General features: G+C 38.9%; 1 long non-coding RNA gene across 1 annotated transcript; it reads right to left on the bottom strand.

Moving 5' to 3' along the window:
• Positions 1-322: 322 nt before the first annotated feature.
• Positions 323-1,231, bottom strand: LOC140887496 (uncharacterized). The gene is made up of 3 exons (XR_012151908.1): positions 1,162-1,231; positions 1,052-1,081; positions 323-379 (listed from the first exon to the last, which is right to left on the bottom strand). It is a non-coding gene; the product is annotated as an uncharacterized lncRNA (long non-coding RNA).
• Positions 1,232-23,331: the final 22,100 nt, after the last annotated feature.

Below are 23,331 nucleotides of genomic sequence, written 5' to 3'. Positions count from 1 at the left end.
GGTTACTAAACCAGAACCCACGCGAAAGACTCGCGCCCGCGCGAGGTGCAAGTTTCGCTTGCGCGCGGGCATCCTGGGCAGAAATGTCCAGGCCATAAAAAGGAATTCCGAGCTCGTTTTCGACATGCATCTAAATTCATAAATAAAACGGGGTGGAGATACATGCAATATCAAATAACAATACCAGAATCATGCTTTCACCAAATACCTAAGACCAACAAGAATTCTCGATCGATCAAAGTCAAAACATGCTTCGTTTAAGATATACAACTCCCAGAATACAGAAGAGTTCGAGTACAACAACGACCCCTAAACATCAAGGCCTCACTTCTATCAATTCAACCCCTAGCATGTTGCCTTTGTCTTGATCCTGCCCAACCTGCCGTCATGTACACATACAAACAAAACGACAGCCGAATAATCCGATGAGAATAATATTCCCAGTAAAAGAGACAAACAGGAAAAAGCAACTAATTTCTCAAATATGAAATGAAATCATCTAGACATGCAATTCACGTAGTAATTCAACAACATGAATATAATAACAATTCGATTCAAAGTGCAGTAAAATGCAATGCATGTCATTGGGGTTCGAGATTGTTTAAATCAAATACTCAAAGGGATTTCGTTTTCGAATCGTCGGTTGGGATCCCGAGGCCAAGATATCACCACAAATCACCGACTCTCCCGATTGAGGTGAATGTGGTATATCTCGCACCTCTAGACTTTGAAGCAACTATAAAGAGTATGTAGAACCTGGGAGACATCAACAACCCAAGTACTCGCTTAAAAACCCCAAATCGTCTAAATCACAAAGAATAAGGAGCATTCTAGCTCTTGGAAATTCTCGAAATCCAAGGACACTCCAATATAGAAACAAATAACTCGGCTCAATATGAATGCATGGGAGATTCAAAATACATTCGCATAATTCAATTCAAGTACGTAATCAATCAAAAGCAAGTAAACATGCATGTATGTGATTTTAGGGACTCGAGAATTAATCGAAAACTCGAGTATTCATCCCTTTCAATTCGATGTCGTCATTTACCTTATTCTCGATTCTATTGGTGCTCCAAATCTGGAAATCAACACCAAATAATCTCTCAATCAATATTCATTCAAGTCAAAATAATCTTCGAAATAAAATTTGATGCTAACCGTTCTTCAACTTCTAATGAATCAACTTCGAATCATTACTCAAGCCCGACTATCTTCAACCAAATCTGAAATGAAAATTAATATAGACCCATTATCAACTTCTCAATTCAAACAAAACCCGGATCGATCAATTCAAACACTACGATATTCAAGACTCGAACCGGCGGCATAACGGATATAAATTCGAATATCCGGAAATACAAACATCAAAATATCAATTCCAACAACTCACAATCACAATCATTCTTCCAATTAAACTCAAACCCATCAAATCTCAAAACACCCATTTTCGAATTAACCTTCAAAAATTCATAATAAATCCAAACTTCGTTCTTTTTCCATTTCGTCTTCAAAACAACGATATACACTAGCTCAAGAAAAACATATCCAAAAAATCATTCGATTCCAACCACATCCGAAAAATGAAGTATGCCTGATCGAAGAAATACTTACGTTAAAATGAAGCCCTCGCCGTCGGGATCGCAAATCTACCTTCGGAATAAAAATCTATCGGACGGATCGAGTAGAATTTGGAGAACCAAAAGCTTGGAGGAGGCGGCCATGGCTTCTCACGTGAAGGAGAGAAGAAGGAGGAGGAAGGAATGGGAATAGACTAGTCAACTCACTACTACCCATAATATATATATATATATATATATATATATATATATATATATATATATTTTATTTTTGTACTTTGGTCCTCAAACTTATCCACTATGCAATTCGGTCCCTTATCCAATATCAATTAAATCCTCCAATTTCTTATTCCCCAATTTTAAATTTTAATCTCCTATAATTTCAAATAATCAAATTTTGGGGCGTTACAAAGTGGATAGGAAATATAATACATGAAATATAATATAAAGTATTTTATATGGCGTGAGTACAAGTGTTCAGCTCCAATTTTGAAAATACTCAAAATCCAAGAATTAAACACTTTAAATTATTCTAATGTCACGGCAACGAGTAAAATATTTAAATAACAAGCAGGGCGATTAAAATAATTTAAACAAACTAGAATAACGTTTAAAAGCAATTTAAATAAATACACAAGTGGAAATAAAAACCTTTAAAATGATTTGGACAATTAAAAAGGATTTAAACAATTAAGCTAGACAGTTAAAATAATTTAAATGAATAAAATAAACAGTTAAAAAATCATTTAAATATGCAAGCTTAAATCTTAAAAATTTAAAATAATTTAGTTTCCCAATAAAAATCATTTTTAAAAATAAATTTAAACAATTAAAAACATTAATTAAATAGTTAGTACAATAAAATTATTTGAATAAATATTAAAATATTTTATTAACACATAAATCACATAAAGAATTTAAATCAGTTAAACTTAAAAATAATAATCATAACACTTATTTAATTTAATATATGCGAATAAGTAAATTGGATTTTAGGTACTACAGGATGTGTCCTCATTCGTATCATTGTTATCATTCAAGCTTGAGGAGGTCATCTCTTATTCGAGTAATTCTACATCATCATTGTTAGTGCAGGAAGAACTAGATAAAGATTCATCAAATACAACATGCATGGATTCTTCAATTAAAAGTGTACCTTTATTGAAAACTCTATAAGCTTTACTGGAATTAGAGTATCCAAGAAAAATACCTTTGTCAGACTTTGCATCAAACCAAGATGGTCCTTACCATTGTTGTGAATGAAGCACTTAGATCCGAATGCTTGAAAATATGAAATGTTAGGCTTTCTTCCCCTCCATAACTCGTATGGAGTTTTCTTGAGAATTGGTCTTATTGATACACAGTTGATGATGTAACAAGTAGTTCTCATTGCTTCAGCCCAAAAATATTTTGATAGAGAATGCTCACAAATCATGGTCCTCGCAATCTCTACAAGTGTCTATTTTTCCTCTCAACGACACCGTTCTGTTGAGGAGTTATAGAACAAGAAAAGTTGTGACCAATGCCTTTGTCTACACAAAAGTGTCTAAAATTTTCATTTTGAAATTCAGTTCCGTGGTCACTACGGATCTATTTGACAGAAAGATTTTTCTCATTCTCAACTCTTTTGACAAAAGCTTTGAAATAGTCATAAAATTTTCATTTTTGTTGGCTAAAAATAATGTTCAAGTGAATCGTGAAAAATCATCTACAATGACAAAAGCATAAAATTTTCCTCCTAGACTAGCGTTCCTAGAGAGACCACATAGATCAAGGTGGAGAATTTTAAGGGGCATATAAATGGATACAAAATTTTTGCTTTTAAAAGATTTTTTTGTGTGTTTGCCAAGCTGACATGCATCACAAACATAATCTAATTTTAAATTCAGCTTTAGCATAACAACAACCAGATCAAGTTTAAAAAGTTTTTCAATGATATTAGGACCAACATGACCTAATATTCTATGCCAAAAAATTTTGTCACCAACATTTACGGATACAAGGATTTTTACATTTGAAAAAGATAAAATATTTAAAGAAACCTTGTATACATTTTCACTTTTATATCCTTTAAAATTTATGGATTTTTCATTAGTGAGTGATACAGTGCAGTGTTGAAAAGTGAATTTGAATTCATAACCTCAATCATACAATTGACTTATACTTAGTAGGTTATGCTTAAGTCCTTTCACAAAAAGAACATCATCAATCATAGTAGAGTTAGATATACCTATAGATCTGATGTCTTCAATGAATCCTTTGCTATTTTCTCCAAAGGTAACCGTCCATTTTTCATTTGGTTTGATTGATTGGAGTAGTGTCTTGTTTTCCTTCATGTGTCTGGATCATCCACTATCGAGATACAAAATTCTTGGGGGCATACGTCTTCCCTGTCCCTGCAAGATTAGTTTTTGGTACTCTTTAGTTCTTTTGGTCCATCAATGTTAGGATAGTAATATTTACTTAGTAACATAATCGACAATTTCTAAGAATGCTCCCAGGAAAGGTAAGTAGGGCTAAGACCTCTTTAAAAACCTATCTCTTTAAACAGAGCAGCGTTCATCAGGGAGACCAGTCGCAAGTTCAGGCAATTTAAACCCGTCTGTGAAGAACTCCCTTAGATCTTGTTTTCATAATGTCACCTCGTAATTATTGAAAAATCTTAGGCACCCATTTCAAATAACTTTTTTTATTATATTGATGTCTATGTGATCTACATTTAGATCTAATATGACCAATTTTACAGCAATAAGTACAGATAGGAGGTGATCTCATTTTAGCCTTGGCTATCAGACTAGAAAAGTCAATAGATTTACTACCATATCCTAATCCACCTTTATCAAAGCTACATTGTTGCATGCTTAGTAGATTATTTTAATTTATTGCTACTAACATTGAACTCGTCAAATGATTTTTCTAGGTGAGCTATGTCATCCTTTAATCTTAGGTTTTCATGCTCCTTAGATTCTAATTCATTTTAAAATTTCTATTTTCTTTTCTAAGTGATTTAGCCATGTCAAACATAAGTTTATAGACATGTATTAACTCATCATAAGAAGGTACCTTATCATCGTCGTCAGAGACGATGTCATAATCCTTAGTCATGAGACATATGTTGGCTTCCTCATCGTTGTCATCACTGTCTCTCCACGTTTCTATGAGTGCCTTCTTTTTCTCTTTGTCAACTTTCTTCTTGAGAGGGAAATCATTTGCATAGTGTCCCTGTTGTTAGCAGTTTTAGCAAGTCACTTACTTCTCCGGCTTCTTCTCCTTTTTGAATTTATTCCCTCATATTAATTTTTTTAATTTCCTTGCAAAGAGCTTCATATCATCATCATCATCATCTTCTTCAACTTGGCTTGATAAGGCTATCCCCTTTGCTTTGACCTTTTCATCTTCCTTCTTTATCTCTTTTCTTGTTGATAATTCTAGCTCATGGGTTTTTAGGGTCCCATGAAGTTGGTCGAGATCATAGGATGCGGTGTCGCCTTTGTTTGACTCGATAATCGCCATTCATTTTGCATCTCACTCCTTGGGTAGTGCTCGAAGTGCTCTTCTTTATACTTGCTTGGTTTGATAGTGTTCACCGAGTTGGGAAAGTTCGGTGATGATTTGAGTGATCCTTCAAAACATTGTGTCGATATCTTCTTTTTGATCCATCTCGAAGGTTTCGTATTTTAGTTGTAGAAGATCAATCTTTGTCTCCTTCACTTGATTTGTTCCCTCGTGGCAAATCTCCAATTTTTCCCAAATATCTTTTGCAGAAGGGCACATAGAGATCCTGTTGTACTCATTCATATCTAGAGAACAATGCAAAATATTCATAGCTTTAGCATTTTGAGAAATTAATCGCATATCTTCTTTGAAAAATTGTCCATTCCTTTCGGAACTTCGTTACCATCCACTATTTTCATATGGATATAGGAACCTTTCACTGTCACTTTCCTAAAATCATAATCTACGGATTGGATATATAGAGACATTCTATTTTTCCAATACCTGTAATTTATGCAGTTAAAAAGAAGAGGACGATTGGTTGATTGTCCTTGAGCATAATCACTTGCTAGATTAGCCATAGAGCCTTTTGAAAAATTTAAAACAAAAGTGGGCTGTGATACCACTTGTTGAAACCTAAAAGGGGGGAATTAAGTTCTATAGGCAACTTTAACAATTTAAAATGATTTTGCAAAAACGCAGGCGGAAGACTTAGGGACAATCAAATATAAATGCAGTAAGTAAATAAATTAAATAACGAAAAGTAAATAAAGTAGTAAATAAGAGAGGATATGTTTACGAAAGTTCAACGATAAATCGTCAATGTCTCCCCTTCTTGGTTAAATTCGATTAACCAAGGTATCACTAGTACTTCGTCTTGGCTTTGATGGATCCAAGTAAGCTGATGCAATAATAACACAATCACCGCGTCTCCTGGCCTTGAGGGCTCCAAGGATAGCCACACAACAACTCAATACACTTGGCCTTAAGGGCTCCAAGGATAGCCACAACAACTCGATAAACTCGGCTTCGCACTCGAGTAAATACAACTTTTATTTTCAAACACTACACAACTCTATTACACAAATATATTTGATGGAATCGAAATATGCTTAGAAATATTAAAGGATCGCTAAAAAGATGCTTGAATGGATGAGAGAATTGTTGGATGAGTTGTATCTCCAAATGGCATCAAAAGTGCTCTATTTATAGTGATAAAAAGGGCAAGATCGGAATTTTTTATCCAAGCTTCGGAGCTTCCGATCGTCATCAATTTCAAATTTAAGTTTCCGGTGCCGAGTGGAGATCAGAACTTCCGAACTATAGATCGGAGCTTCCAATCGGCGGCAATAAATTCATTGCCGGGCAAAAGTCTCTGGACAAGATCCTGTATTCGCCATTGAATATCGGAACTTCCGATCTGAGAACGGAGCTTCCGATCATGCATCTTCATAGCTTCCGAACTTCTTTCGAAGAATAAAAAAATTCTAAAAATAGATCAGAGCTTCCGAACCGGTCTTCGCTTGTTCTGAACTTGCTTCCGAAGCTTTAAACAATTGTAAATAATGATCGGAGCTTCCGAACTTGTCCTTCGGTACAAATTCCGAACAAGTTTCTGAAATGGTTTCCAAAGTGTGCACAATGTTTTCTTCAATATGTTGGATAACTCGGCGATCAGATCAATCAGAATTGATACCCGGTGCAGCGGAAGTTTAAAAATTTTATATGGAACGATTCCATAATGGGTATCAAAACTTAACGATTAAATTGTGTGTGTAAAAATTAAATAACAATTATAAATTTTTACCTCCAATCTCGAAGCGAGATTATGGACACCAACAGATTGCTCTGCTCTTGTTGTATATCCCTGGAACTGATGGACGAACTGTTCTTCAATCAGGTCCACGAACGGATAATTAATCCCTCTGATAGATTGCACTAGAAAATCTATCAGAAGTTTCTACGAAGATAATTAACGAATTTGATCCGTTAAACCAGATTGTAATTCAAAATTCACAGGCTGGATTTTGTTGGAAAACTGGCGGTCAGATCAATCACGATTGATACCCGGTGCAGCGGAAGTTTAAAAATTTTATCATGGAACAATTCCATGGTGTGGGTATCAACCATTCAACGATTAAATTATTGTGTGTGTAAAATTCAAATAACAATTAATTAAATTTTACCTTCAATCTCGAAGCGAGATTAATGGACACCACACAGATTTCTCTGCGCTTCTTGTATCTCCCAGGAACTGATGAACTCCTTCAATCAGGTCCACGAATGGGGTTTAAATCCCTCTGACAGATTGCACTAGAAAATCTATCAGAAGTTTTTCTGCGAAGAGATTAAACGAATCTGATTCGTTATTCCTGACTGCAATTAAAAATCACAGACCGGAATTTCTCGGACAGAGGGGGAGGGTTCGGCCGATTTCTTTTGAGAGGAGGCTAGGGTTTCGAAAATCCTGTCTCAAAAATAATGACCTGTTGTATGTAATTTCTGTACTGCAATAACTTATTTATAATGCAGGCCACTAACACATTAGGGCCCATTAGTCATAAGCTAGGGCCCGACAAGCAAAGCCCGCACGTTCAGAAATTAATATAAAATTCATCGTGACTCCGATTGATGAACCAATTTCACCAATGTGCACAGAAACCATTTCTGCACATTTTAAAGTCAAAATAAATTTTCCTGAATCCGAATTCAGTGGTTTCCAAAAATGTCCATCCCTATGTCATTTTAGGAAATCCTATTCCCTTACTCTTATTTAAGAAGTCCAACTCCTTAGTTCATTAAATTTAACTCTTTAAGTTTAACTATCTCAACGGGGATTAAAACTCCATTACACTGTGTGACCCTCAATGGTTCAGGGATACAGCTAGCCGTGGGCTCACAACTCCTTGTGACTCGGAACAACACTTTCCGACTTGCCCAACGAATCATGGTAAAGCGCCTAGCAACATCGCCCCATGATTCCCTAGGTATCACTGATAGTGCCTACAAGAACCAGTAGATTTTGGTTAGCGTACAGTACGGTCCCTTCATCCATATATCCCGATCGAATCAACAACCATTGGTATATCGAGAGTCGCTCAAGATTCGATAACTATGCAATGCATCTTGAAGATCAAATTAGTGACATCGCATGTGCTACTAAGAAACCATTTCTTAAATCACATCAAGTACTCTGGCCAGAGATTTGTCACACTAATATCTCCTCAGATCGCATAGGATATCCACACTCGCAAGTATGTGGTGAATCCTTGACAACAATGCATTGACTCCTATATGTGTCGTAACTGTACCCAATCTCGACACCTGATGACCCCCATAGAGTCGGTAAACGAGTCAAAGCACAGCACTAGCATATAGAGTCTCCATGATGTTTCAAGTCGTAAGGACTAATGGTGTACAACCAAAACCGCGGACTTTATCCACTCGATAAGTGATAACCACTTGGAAAGTCCGGATAGGGTAGTTCGATTATTCATCCTATGAATATCCATTTGCATGCTTCGAACATCTCCATGTTCCCTACCAATGAAACGTGGTACTCCGCATCGCAAATGCTAGTCTCAAACTCGAGCGATCCTTATCCTTATTATCGGACGGCTCAATCGACTAGGAACGGTTTTTAGAATATACAGTGACTATAAGATGTATTTCATGATAGACATCTCCATGTTCTACCACATCTTACATACACTATAGTATATTCAAGGTCTTTATCAAAACAACAATAGTATATCACAATATAACAATATGAAGTAATATAAAGTCATTGCCATAAAAGTGTAAATAATATTAAAAAAAAGATTGTTTATACAAAGAGTCATCAAAGCCCATAGCCACACAGTTGGCTCACTGGGCACCCACTCTTACAATCTCCCACTTGCCCTATAGCCAACTAGTCATACTACGTAGACCCATTGCTTCGCGATGTTTGTCAAACAATGGTCCTGGCAAGGGCTTAGTAAGCGGATCAGCGATATTGTCTGCAGAGGCCACTCGTTCGACAATGATGTCTCCTCTTTCCATAATCTCCCGGATTATGTGGTATTTCCTCAGTACGTGTTTGGATCTTTGATGAGACCTTGGTTCCTTTGCTTGAGCAACGGCACCCGTGTTGTCACAGTACACCGGGACTGGACCAACAAATTCAGGAATGACGCCCAACTCTTGGACGAACTTCCTCATCCAAACGGCCTCTTTAGCAGCAGCTGATGCTGCAATGTATTCAGCCTCAGTGGTGGAATCCGCTGTGGTGTCCTGCTTGGAACTCTTCCAAGAGACAGCACCGCCATTGAGCATGAACACAAATCCAGAGGTTGACTTCGAGTCATCCACATCACTTTGGAAGCTAGAGTCGGTATAGCCTTCCAATTTGAGTTCTCGTCCTCCATAAACCATGAACATATTCTTAGTCCTTCGCAAGTACTTAAGAATGTCCTTCACGGCTTTCCAATGCATTTGACCAGGATTAGACTGATATCTGCTCGTGACACTCAGAGCAAATGCTACATCCGGTCTGGTAGATATCATCCCATACATGATACTACCTATAGCTGACGCATATGGTACATGTGTCATATTCTCTATCTCTTCATCAGTCTTGGGACACATAGACTTGGATAGAGAAACTCCATGACACATGGGTAGATGTCCTCTTTTGGACCCATCCATTGAAAACCGTTTCAATATGGTATCGATGTAGGTTGATTGAGTGAGTCCTATCATTCTCTTAGACCTATCTCTATAGATCTGTATCCCAAGAATGTAGGATGCCTCTCCCAAATCCTTCATCGAAAATCTACCTGATAACCATATCTTTGTTGACTGCAACATCCCTACATCATTCCCAATGAGTAGGATGTCATCAACATAAAGTACTAAGAATGTCACCGCATCCTTAACTACTTTCTTGTACACGCAAGGTTCCTCCGGGTTCTTGATGAAACCAAAATCTTTAATTGTTTCATCAAATTTCTGGTTCCAACTTCTTGATGCTTGTTTTAGACCATAAATTGATCTCTGAAGCTTGCATACCTTATGCTCGCTTCCCATGGATGTGTACCCCTCAGGCTGCTTCATATAGATTTCTTCCTTAATGTCTCCATTAAGAAAAGCAGTCTTCACATCCATTTGCCATATCTCATAGTCATACCATGCAGCTATGGCAATAAGGATTCTTATGGACTTGAACATTGCAACTGGTGAAAAGGTTTCGTCATAGTCAACTCCTTGCCTTTGAGTATAACCTTTAGCCACCAATCGCGCCTTGTAGTTCAATACCTTACCATCAGGCCCAAGCTTTCTTTTGTAGATCCATTTACACCCTATCGGAACAATTCCATCGGGAGGATCTACTAAAGACCAAACTTGGTTTGTATGCATCGAATCCAATTCTGACTGCATAGCTTCAAGCCATAAATTCGAATCCGCATCAGAAATTGCTTCCTTGAAGTTTCTTGGATCACATCCAATGTCGGGTTCATCTTGATCCCCTTCAAGAAGAAGACCATATCGAACTGGAGGTCTAGAAGTCCTTTCGGATCTTCTAGGTGCAGGCGTGTCCAGCAATGGTTCCTGAGGTGTAGGATCGTTATTTTGTATTTCGGGTTCTTCTCGAACTTCTTCGAGTTCCATCATCTCGCCTTTCTTATCCAATAAGAACTCCTTCTCCAAGAAGGTGGCATTCCTAGAAACAAACACCTTTGTTTCAGCAGGATAATAGAAATAATATCCGATTGAATTCTTCGGATACCCTACAAAATAACATAAGCTGGATCGACTATCCAACTTATCTCCCACTGTCCGCTTCACGTAAGCAGGACATCCCCAAATCCTCAAGTACGAATACTTAGGAGCTTTGCCATACCATAACTCGTATGGTGTTTTGTCCACTGCTTTAGTGTGGACGTTGTTCAACAACAATACCTCCGTTTCAAGCGCATAGCCCCAAAACGAAGGTGGAAGCTCAGTGAAGCTCATCATAGATCGAACCATGTCCAACAAAGTTCGATTACGACGCTCCGATACACCATTAAGCTGTGGTGTCATAGGAGGAGTCCACTGAGAGAGAATCCCATTCTCTTTCAGATAGTCCAAAAACTCGGTACTCAAGTATTCTCCACCTCGATCCGATCGAAGTGCTTTAATACTTTTACCTAGCTTGTTTTCTACTTCAGCCTTGAATTCTTTGAACTTTTCAAATGCTTCAGACTTATATTTCATTAAATATAAATACCCATACCTTGAATAATCATCAGTAAAGGTAATGAAGTAGGTGTGGCCATGTTGAGTCCCTACTCTAAATGGACCACAAACATCTGTATGGATCAAATCCAACAGATTCTGACTACGCTCAGGTTTCCCCTTAAAAGGAGATTCAGTCATTTTTCCTTTTAGGCAGGATTCACAAGTAGGTAGAGAGTTGATATCAGACATATCAAACATGCCCTCTCCCACTAGCTTGTTCATCCTCCTTGAGGAAATATGACCTAGCCTAGCATGCCAAAGGTTTGCCGGGTTTTGACTATCGATTTTCCTTTTGTTTGTTGTCGCCGGTTTATTAACATAATTCACTGGAACGTCTTTTAGTTTTAAGTTGTATAGATCGTTTTCAAGTTGTCCATTTTCAATTAAACATTCATTCTTGTAAATATTGCAAATCCCATTCACAAAATTGCAAGAATAACCATCTCTATCAAGCATAGAAATAGAAATAATGTTTTTAATTAAATCTGGCACAAATAAAACATCTCTTAACAATAATTTAAAACCGTTCTGCAAAGTCAAACAAACATCTCCAATGGCCGTAGCTTCAACTCTGGAACCATTCCCGAGCCTCAGCTGGGTCTCACCCATTCTAAGCCTGCGACTTCTTGTCATCACCTGCAAATCATTGCAAATGTGAGATCCACATCCGGTATCCAATACCCAAGAAGTTGTATTAAGTGACATGTTTATTTCAATATAGAACATACCCTTTGCAGTTCCCAACTGCTCAAGATATTCCTTGCAGTTGCGCTTCCAATGACCCGGCTTTTTGCAGTAATGGCAAACATCCTTGGATTTTCCATTGTTTGAAGCCTTTGTCTTTTGCTTCTTCTCGGGCTCAACTTTCTTGGGTGGGGTAGAACGTTTCTTGCCCTTCATACTTGGCCCCTTCTTAGCAGAAGATGAGGAGCCCACCAAGAAAGCTGGCTTATCCTTCTTAAGTGTGGATTCATATGTAACGAGCATATTGACCATCTCTTCTAGGGTGGCCTCTATCTTGTTCATATTAAAATTTATCACAAATCCATCAAATGAAGAAGGAAGAGACAGAAGCAATAAATCCACATTGAGTTCATGCTCCAACACCAAATCTAGGGTCGCCAACTTCTGTATGAGCCAAATCACTCGTACCCCATGATCACGGACCGAAGTCCCTTCACGCATGCGGCACGTCATCAACTCCTTAACAGTAGCGAACCTTTCAGCCCTCGACTGAGCCCCAAAAAGTTCCTTGAGTTGCGTGTGAATGTCAGCAGCATTCACCGTGTCCTCAAATCGCCTCTGGAGTTCATCAGACATCGAGGCTTGCATATAGCATTTGGTCTTGATGTCATGGTCACACCATGCATCAAGTTTGGCCAATTCCTCCGGACTTATGTCAGCTGGTGCTTCCTTCGGAGGTGCTTTCTCTAACACGTAGAGCATTTTCTCCGAAGTTAAGACAATCTTCAACTTCCGGAACCATTCCGTATAGTTGGCGCCAGTCAACTTGTTTTGTTCGAGGATCGAGAATAATGGATTTCACGAATTCATTGTATGAAATACTGAAAAGAAAAATAGACATATATCAATGATTGTTTAACAATTTACTAAGACATAAAATAGGCGAATTTAATTTTATGAATCTCACTCCCACTATTTTAACGATTTCACCACCCTCTAGTGAAAACGGGAAACTTTTTCCTTAGTGAGAACATGGAGTCCAATTGACAAACTTATGGTCCCGAATAATATCAGTCAACCATAATTCTCAAAAGGTAGAGCCCAATTGCTTCCAAAGCAACCCCCATGTGTTTACCTCATGTCCAATAAGGGCCCAATAATATGACGCCGTTTAAAGTGACATGTCAAGATGACCCATCAATATTAAGTTGTGATGGACGGTCGCCATGTGGATCCCCCAATAATATGAGCCGATCCCATGGGAGTTCCACCCAACTTACAACATTTGTCGATCCAATGTACAGCTTTCCGACGGACGGGCCCCCCCAATAATATGAGCCGGACCGTATCCGCGGGTAGCATCACATACATTGACCGTTGATGGAAGGTGGGAACATTTAAACAAATTTAAATTTCCTTTATTTATCTTGATATAAATTTTAAATCATATTTAAAATGAGGGATTTTTAATTATAAAAATATTTGTCTCATCATATTCATTTTATTGCATGCTTGCCGGATTCACGCAATTATGTCTAAACATGCATACAATCATAATATCAAATATTATATAGGATGATCGATTCCATTTCTAATTGACCCGTGGTTGCCAATCACGGGTCTTAGTCCAATCCTAGGTGATATGCAGTATGCAATGCAATCCTATTACATGTGCTTCCAATTTACATTTCTTCAGTCTTTATTGTCTGCTGGGCCCACCGTCTTCAAATCTTGATCTCCCACTAAATCTAATGTATTTACAATAAATAACAATGACAAGTAGGGGATACATTTTTAGGGGTGGGAACGGGCTATAAACCAAGCCCACTTTTATTACATATGACATTCATATCGGGCCATAAACCAGGCCCATTAATAAAACCAACAACAATAAAAACAAAATGTAAATTCCTAACATACACCTACAAAATTGGTCATGGCAATCGATCATCCTTATCCAATAACATTTAATTCAAAATTAATTTATTGTATAACATGCAGTGGCAATTCAAATTTAAACAAGATAAAATCATATTTTATATATAAAATCTCATTTCACATATAAAATCATATTTTATCTCTATATCAAATAAAATCATATTTTATCTATAAAATCCAATTTTACAAATAAAATCATATTTTACTCAATATATCATAAGATCATATCTTATCATCAATTGTACCAAAATAATTGATTTCAAAATTCAATTTACGGATAAAACATTAAAATTTTCCAAAAATTCAAATTTATCCAAAATCAATTTTAAAATTTACGGACTCGAACAATTCGATCCGAAATCTCGTGAACCAATCAAAAACAATTTTTGACCGGACCAAAAATAAAATTTTAACATATTAAAATTAATTTTTAATAAAAATATAATTTTTCCCGCGGGCCGCCCGGGACACTCCCGGGCCGGCCCGCACCCGGGGCGCGGGCCGGGGGCAGCCCGGCTGCCCTTGGGCGGCGCTGTGCGCCGCCCTGGGCAGCGCCGAGCGCTGCCCTGCGCAGCGCCCAGCGCTGCGCTGGGCAGCGCACAGCGCTGCCCTGGGCGGCGCCGTGCGCCCACTTTGGGCGGCGACGGTCGCCGCCCTGGGCGGCGCCGTGCGCCTCCCCCGGGGGCAGCGACCATCGCCGCCCCCTCCGGGCAGCGATCCAATCACTGCCCGGGTTTTGCCCCGGAAAAAAAAAAAAATTTATTTAAAAATATTTATTTTGTTTCAAAAACCGAGACTCAAAAATTTTGTACAATTGATTAATTCAATCGTTTGATCTGAGCAACCTGGCTCTGATACCACTGTTGGAAAACTGGCGGTCAGATCAATCACGATTGATACCCGGTGCAGCGGAAGTTTAAAAATTTTATCATGGAACAATTCCATGGTGTGGGTATCAACCATTCAACGATTAAATTATTGTGTGTGTAAAATTCAAATAACAATTAATTAAATTTTACCTTCAATCTCGAAGCGAGATTAATGGACACCACACAGATTTCTCTGCGCTTCTTGTATCTCCCAGGAACTGATGAACTCCTTCAATCAGGTCCACGAATGGGGTTTAAATCCCTCTGACAGATTGCACTAGAAAATCTATCAGAAGTTTTTCTGCGAAGAGATTAAACGAATCTGATTCGTTATTCCTGACTGCAATTAAAAATCACAGACCGGAATTTCTCGGACAGAGGGGGAGGGTTCGGCCGATTTCTTTTGAGAGGAGGCTAGGGTTTCGAAAATCCTGTCTCAAAAATAATGACCTGTTGTATGTAATTTCTGTACTGCAATAACTTATTTATAATGCAGGCCACTAACACATTAGGGCCCATTAGTCATAAGCTAGGGCCCGACAAGCAAAGCCCGCACGTTCAGAAATTAATATAAAATTCATCGTGACTCCGATTGATGAACCAATTTCACCAATGTGCACAGAAACCATTTCTGCACATTTTAAAGTCAAAATAAATTTTCCTGAATCCGAATTCAGTGGTTTCCAAAAATGTCCATCCCTATGTCATTTTAGGAAATCCTATTCCCTTACTCTTATTTAAGAAGTCCAACTCCTTAGTTCATTAAATTTAACTCTTTAAATTTAACTATCTCAACGGGGATTAAAACTCCATTACACTGTGTGACCCTCAATGGTTCAGGGATACAGCTAGCCGTGGGCTCACAACTCCTTGTGACTCGGAACAACACTTTCCGACTTGCCCAACGAATCATGGTAAAGCGCCTAGCAACATCGCCCCATGATTCCCTAGGTATCACTGATAGTGCCTACAAGAACCAGTAGATTTTGGTTAGCGTACAGTACGGTCCCTTCATCCATATATCCCGATCGAATCAACAACCATTGGTATATCGAGAGTCGCTCAAGATTCGATAACTATGCAATGCATCTAGAAGATCAAATTAGTGACATCGCATGTGCTACTAAGAAACCATTTCTTAAATCACATCAAGTACTCTGGCCAGAGATTTGTCACACTAATATCTCCTCAGATCGCATAGGATATCCACACTCGCAAGTATGTGGTGAATCCTTGACAACAATGCATTGACTCCTATATGTGTCGTAACTGTACCCAATCTCGACACCTGATGACCCCCATAGAGTCGGTAAACGAGTCAAAGCACAGCACTAGCATATAGAGTCTCCATGATGTTTCAAGTCGTAAGGACTAATGGTGTACAACCAAAACCGCGGACTTTATCCACTCGATAAGTGATAACCACTTGGAAAGTCCGGATAGGGTAGTTCGATTATTCATCCTATGAATATCCATTTGCATGCTTCGAACATCTCCATGTTCCCTACCAATGAAACGTGGTACTCCGCATCGCAAATGCTAGTCTCAAACTCGAGCGATCCTTATCCTTATTATCGGACGGCTCAATCGACTAGGAACGGTTTTTAGAATATACAGTGACTATAAGATGTATTTCATGATAGACATCTCCATGTTCTACCACATCTTACATACACTATAGTATATTCAAGGTCTTTATCAAAACAACAATAGTATATCACAATATAACAATATGAAGTAATATAAAGTCATTGCCATAAAAGTGTAAATAATATTAAAAAAAAGATTGTTTATACAAAGAGTCATCAAAGCCCATAGCCACACAGTTGGCTCACTGGGCACCCACTCTTACAATCTCCCACTTGCCCTATAGCCAACTAGTCATACTACGTAGACCCATTGCTTCGCGATGTTTGTCAAACAATGGTCCTGGCAAGGGCTTAGTAAGCGGATCAGCGATATTGTCTGCAGAGGCCACTCGTTCGACAATGATGTCTCCTCTTTCCATAATCTCCCGGATTATGTGGTATTTCCTCAGTACGTGTTTGGATCTTTGATGAGACCTTGGTTCCTTTGCTTGAGCAACGGCACCCGTGTTGTCACAGTACACCGGGACTGGACCAACAAATTCAGGAATGACGCCCAACTCTTGGACGAACTTCCTCATCCAAACGGCCTCTTTAGCAGCAGCTGATGCTGCAATGTATTCAGCCTCAGTGGTGGAATCCGCTGTGGTGTCCTGCTTGGAACTCTTCCAAGAGACAGCACCGCCATTGAGCATGAACACAAATCCAGAGGTTGACTTCGAGTCATCCACATCACTTTGGAAGCTAGAGTCGGTATAGCCTTCCAATTTGAGTTCTCGTCCTCCATAAACCATGAACATATTCTTAGTCCTTCGCAAGTACTTAAGAATGTCCTTCACGGCTTTCCAATGCATTTGACCAGGATTAGACTGATATCTGCTCGTGACACTCAGAGCAAATGCTACATCCGGTCTGGTAGATATCATCCCATACATGATACTACCTATAGCTGACGCATATGGTACATGTGTCATATTCTCTATCTCTTCATCAGTCTTGGGACACATAGACTTGGATAGAGAAACTCCATGACACATGGGTAGATGTCCTCTTTTGGACCCATCCATTGAAAACCGTTTCAATATGGTATCGATGTAGGTTGATTGAGTGAGTCCTATCATTCTCTTAGACCTATCTCTATAGATCTGTATCCCAAGAATGTAGGATGCCTCTCCCAAATCCTTCATCGAAAATCTACCTGATAACCATATCTTTGTTGACTGCAACATCCCTACATCATTCCCAATGAGTAGGATGTCATCAACATAAAGTACTAAGAATGTCACCGCATCCTTAACTACTTTCTTGTACACGCAAGGTTCCTCCGGGTTCTTGATGAAACCAAAATCTTTAATTGTTTCATCAAATTTCTGGTTCCAACTTCTTGATGCTTGTTTTAGACCATAAATTGATCTCTGAAGCTTGCATACCTTATGCTCGCTTCCCATGGATGTGTACCCCTCAGGCTGCTTCATATAGATTTCTTCCTTAATGTCTCCATTAAGAAAAGCAGTCTTCACATCCATTTGCCATATCTCATAGTCATACCATGCAGCTATGGCAATAAGGATTCTTATGGACTTGAACATTGCAACTGGTGAAAAGGTTTCGTCATAGTCAACTCCTTGCCTTTGAGTATAACCTTTAGCCACCAATCGCGCCTTGTAGTTCAATACCTTACCATCAGGCCCAAGCTTTCTTTTGTAGATCCATTTACACCCTATCGGAACAATTCCATCGGGAGGATCTACTAAAGACCAAACTTGGTTTGTATGCATCGAATCCAATTCTGACTGCATAGCTTCAAGCCATAAATTCGAATCCGCATCAGAAATTGCTTCCTTGAAGTTTCTTGGATCACATCCAATGTCGGGTTCATCTTGATCCCCTTCAAGAAGAAGACCATATCGAACTGGAGGTCTAGAAGTCCTTTCGGATCTTCTAGGTGCAGGCGTGTCCAGCAATGGTTCCTGAGGTGTAGGATCGTTATTTTGTATTTCGGGTTCTTCTCGAACTTCTTCGAGTTCCATCATCTCGCCTTTCTTATCCAATAAGAACTCCTTCTCCAAGAAGGTGGCATTCCTAGAAACAAACACCTTTGTTTCAGCAGGATAATAGAAATAATATCCGATTGAATTCTTCGGATACCCTACAAAATAACATAAGCTGGATCGACTATCCAACTTATCTCCCACTGTCCGCTTCACGTAAGCAGGACATCCCCAAATCCTCAAGTACGAATACTTAGGAGCTTTGCCATTCCATAACTCGTATGGTGTTTTGTCCACTGCTTTAGTGTGGACGTTGTTCAACAACAATACCTCCGTTTCAAGCGCATAGCCCCAACACGAAGGTGGAAGCTCAGTGAAGCTCATCATAGATCGAACCATGTCCAACAAAGTTCGATTACGACGCTCCGATACACCATTAAGCTGTGGTGTCATAGGAGGAGTCCACTGAGAGAGAATCCCATTCTCTTTCAGATAGTCCAAAAACTCGGTACTCAAGTATTCTCCACCTCGATCCGATCGAAGTGCTTTAATACTTTTACCTAGCTTGTTTTCTACTTCAGCCTTGAATTCTTTGAACTTTTCAAATGCTTCAGACTTATATTTCATTAAATATAAATACCCATACCTTGAATAATCATCAGTAAAGGTAATGAAGTAGGTGTGGCCATGTTGAGTCCCTACTCTAAATGGACCACAAACATCTGTATGGATCAAATCCAACAGATTCTGACTACGCTCAGGTTTCCCCTTAAAAGGAGATTCAGTCATTTTTCCTTTTAGGCAGGATTCACAAGTAGGTAGAGAGTTGATATCAGACATATCAAACATGCCCTCTCCCACTAGCTTGTTCATCCTCCTTGAGGAAATATGACCTAGCCTAGCATGCCAAAGGTTTGCCGGGTTTTGACTATCGATTTTCCTTTTGTTTGTTGTCGCCGGTTTATCAACATAATTCACTGGAACGTCTTTTAGTTTTAAGTTGTATAGATCGTTTTCAAGTTGTCCATTTCCAATTAAACATTCATTCTTGTAAATATTGCAAATCCCATTCACAAAATTGCAAGAATAACCATCTCTATCAAGCATAGAAATAGAAATAATGTTTTTAATTAAATCTGGCACAAATAAAACATCTCTTAACAATAATTTAAAACCGTTCTGCAAAGTCAAACAAACATCTCCAATGGCCGTAGCTTCAACTCTGGAACCATTCCCGAGCCTCAGCTGGGTCTCACCCATTCTAAGCCTGCGACTTCTTGTCATCACCTGCAAATCATTGCAAATGTGAGATCCACATCCGGTATCCAATACCCAAGAAGTTGTATTAAGTGACATGTTTATTTCAATATAGAACATACCCTTTGCAGTTCCCAACTGCTCAAGATATTCCTTGCAGTTGCGCTTCCAATGACCCGGCTTTTTGCAGTAATGGCAAACATCCTTGGATTTTCCATTGTTTGAAGCCTTTGTCTTTTGCTTCTTCTCGGGCTCAACTTTCTTGGGTGGGGTAGAACGTTTCTTGCCCTTCATACTTGGCCCCTTCTTAGCAAAAGATGAGGAGCCCACCAAGAAAGCTGGCTTATCCTTCTTAAGTGTGGATTCATATGTAACGAGCATATTGACCATCTCTTCTAGGGTGGCCTCTATCTTGTTCATATTAAAATTTATCACAAATCCATCAAATGAAGAAGGAAGAGACAGAAGCAATAAATCCACATTGAGTTCATGCTCCAACACCAAATCTAGGGTCGCCAACTTCTGTATGAGCCAAATCACTCGTACCCCATGATCACGGACCGAAGTCCCTTCACGCATGCGGCACGTCATCAACTCCTTAACAGTAGCGAACCTTTCAGCCCTCGACTGAGCCCCAAAAAGTTCCTTGAGTTGCGTGTGAATGTCAGCAGCATTCACCGTGTCCTCAAATCGCCTCTGGAGTTCATCAGACATCGAGGCTTGCATATAGCATTTGGTCTTGATGTCATGGTCACACCATGCATCAAGTTTGGCCAATTCCTCCGGACTTATGTCAGCTGGTGCTTCCTTCGGAGGTGCTTTCTCTAACACGTAGAGCATTTTCTCCGAAGTTAAGACAATCTTCAACTTCCGGAACCATTCCGTATAGTTGGCGCCAGTCAACTTGTTTTGTTCGAGGATCGAGAATAATGGATTTCACGAATTCATTGTATGAAATACTGAAAAGAAAAACAGACATATATCAATGATTGTTTAACAATTTACTAAGACATAAAATAGGCGAATTTAATTTTATGAATCTCACTCCCACTATTTTAACGATTTCACCACCCTCTAGTGAAAACGGGAAACTTTTTCCTTAGTGAGAACATGGAGTCCAATTGACAAACTTATGGTCCCGAATAATATCAGTCAACCATAATTCTCAAAAGGTAGAGCCCAATTGCTTCCAAAGCAACCCCCATGTGTTTATCTCATGTCCAATAAGGGCCCAATAATATGACGCCGTTTAAAGTGACATGTCAAGATGACCCATCAATATTAAGTTGTGATGGACGGTCGCCATGTGGATCCCCAATAATATGAGCCGATCCCATGGGAGTTCCACCCAACTTACAACATTTGTCGATCCAATGTACAGCTTTCCGACGGACGGGCCCCCCCAATAATATGAGCCGGACCGTATCCGCGGGTAGCATCACATACATTGACCGTTGATGGAAGGTGGGAACATTTAAACAAATTTAAATTTCCTTTATTTATCTTGATATAAATTTTAAATCATATTTAAAATGAGGGATTTTTAATTATAAAAATATTTGTCTCATCATATTCATTTTATTGCATGCTTGCCGGATTCACGCAATTATGTCTAAACATGCATACAATCATAATATCAAATATTATATAGGATGATCGATTCCATTTCTAATTGACCCGTGGTTGCCAATCACGGGTCTTAGTCCAATCCTAGGTGATATGCAGTATGCAATGCAATCCTATTACATGTGCTTCCAATTTACATTTCTTCAGTCTTTATTGTCTGCTGGGCCCACCGTCTTCAAATCTTGATCTCCCACTTAATCTAATGTATTTACAATAAATAACAATGACAAGTAGGGGATACATTTTTAGGGGTGGGAACGGGCTAAACCAAGCCCACTTTTATTACATATGACATTCATATCGGGCCATAAACCAGGCCCATTAATAAAACCAACAACAATAAAAACAAAATGTAAATTCCTAACATACACCTACAAAATTGGTCATGGCAATCGATCATCCTTATCCAATAACATTTAATTCAAAATTAATTTATTGTATAACATGCAGTGGCAATTCAAATTTAAACAAGATAAAATCATATTTTATATATAAAATCTCATTTCACATATAAAATCATATTTTATCTCTATATCAAATAAAATCATATTTTATCTATAAAATCCAATTTTACAAATAAAATCATATTTTACTCAATATATCATAAGATCATATCTTATCATCAATTGTACCAAAATAATTGATTTCAAAATTCAATTTACGGATAAAACATTAAAATTTTCCAAAAATTCAAATTTATCCAAAATCAATTTTAAAATTTACGGACTCGAACAATTCGATCCGAAATCTCGTGAACCAATCAAAAACAATTTTTGACCGGACCAAAAATAAAATTTTAACATATTAAAATTAATTTTTAATAAAAATATAATTTTTCCCGCGGGCCGCCCGGGACACTCCCGGGCCGGCCCGCACCGGGGCGCGGGCCCCGGGGGCAGCCCGGCTGCCCTTGGGCGGCGCTGTGCGCCGCCCTGGGCAGCGCCGAGCGCTGCCCTGCGCAGCGCCCAGCGCTGCGCTGGGCAGCGCACAGCGCTGCCCTGGGCGGCGCCGTGCGCCCCCTTTGGGCGGCGACGGTCGCCGCCCTGGGCGGCGCCGTGCGCCTCCCCCGGGGGCAGCGACCATCGCCGCCCCCTCCGGGCAGCGATCCAATCGCTGCCCGGGTTTTGCCCCGGAAAAAAAAAAAATTTATTTAAAAATATTTATTTTGTTTCAAAAACCGAGACTCAAAAATTTTGTACAATTGATTAATTCAATCGTTTGATCTGAGCAACCTGGCTCTGATACCACTGTTGGAAAACTGGCGGTCAGATCAATCACGATTGATACCCGGTGCAGCGGAAGTTTAAAAATTTTATCATGGAACAATTCCATGGTGTGGGTATCAACCATTCAACGATTAAATTATTGTGTGTGTAAAATTCAAATAACAATTAATTAAATTTTACCTTCAATCTCGAAGCGAGATTAATGGACACCACACAGATTTCTCTGCGCTTCTTGTATCTCCCAGGAACTGATGAACTCCTTCAATCAGGTCCACGAATGGGGTTTAAATCCCTCTGACAGATTGCACTAGAAAATCTATCAGAAGTTTTTCTGCGAAGAGATTAAACGAATCTGATTCGTTATTCCTGACTGCAATTAAAAATCACAGACCGGAATTTCTCGGACAGAGGGGAGGGTTCGGCCGATTTCTTTTGAGAGGAGGCTAGGGTTTCGAAAATCCTGTCTCAAAAATAATGACCTGTTGTATGTAATTTCTGTACTGCAATAACTTATTTATAATGCAGGCCACTAACACATTAGGGCCCATTAGTCATAAGCTAGGGCCCGACAAGCAAAGCCCGCACGTTCAGAAATTAATATAAAATTCATCGTGACTCCGATTGATGAACCAATTTCACCAATGTGCACAGAAACCATTTCTGCACATTTTAAAGTCAAAATAAATTTTCCTGAATCCGAATTCAGTGGTTTCCAAAAATGTCCATCCCTATGTCATTTTAGGAAATCCTATTCCCTTACTCTTATTTAAGAAGTCCAACTCCTTAGTTCATTAAATTTAACTCTTTAAATTTAA

The sequence above is a fragment of the Henckelia pumila genome, chromosome 3, assembly GCF_033568475.1.
Source record: "Henckelia pumila isolate YLH828 chromosome 3, ASM3356847v2, whole genome shotgun sequence".
NCBI lineage: Eukaryota > Viridiplantae > Streptophyta > Magnoliopsida > Lamiales > Gesneriaceae > Henckelia > Henckelia pumila.
This window is presented reverse-complemented; position numbering and strand designations above follow the sequence as displayed.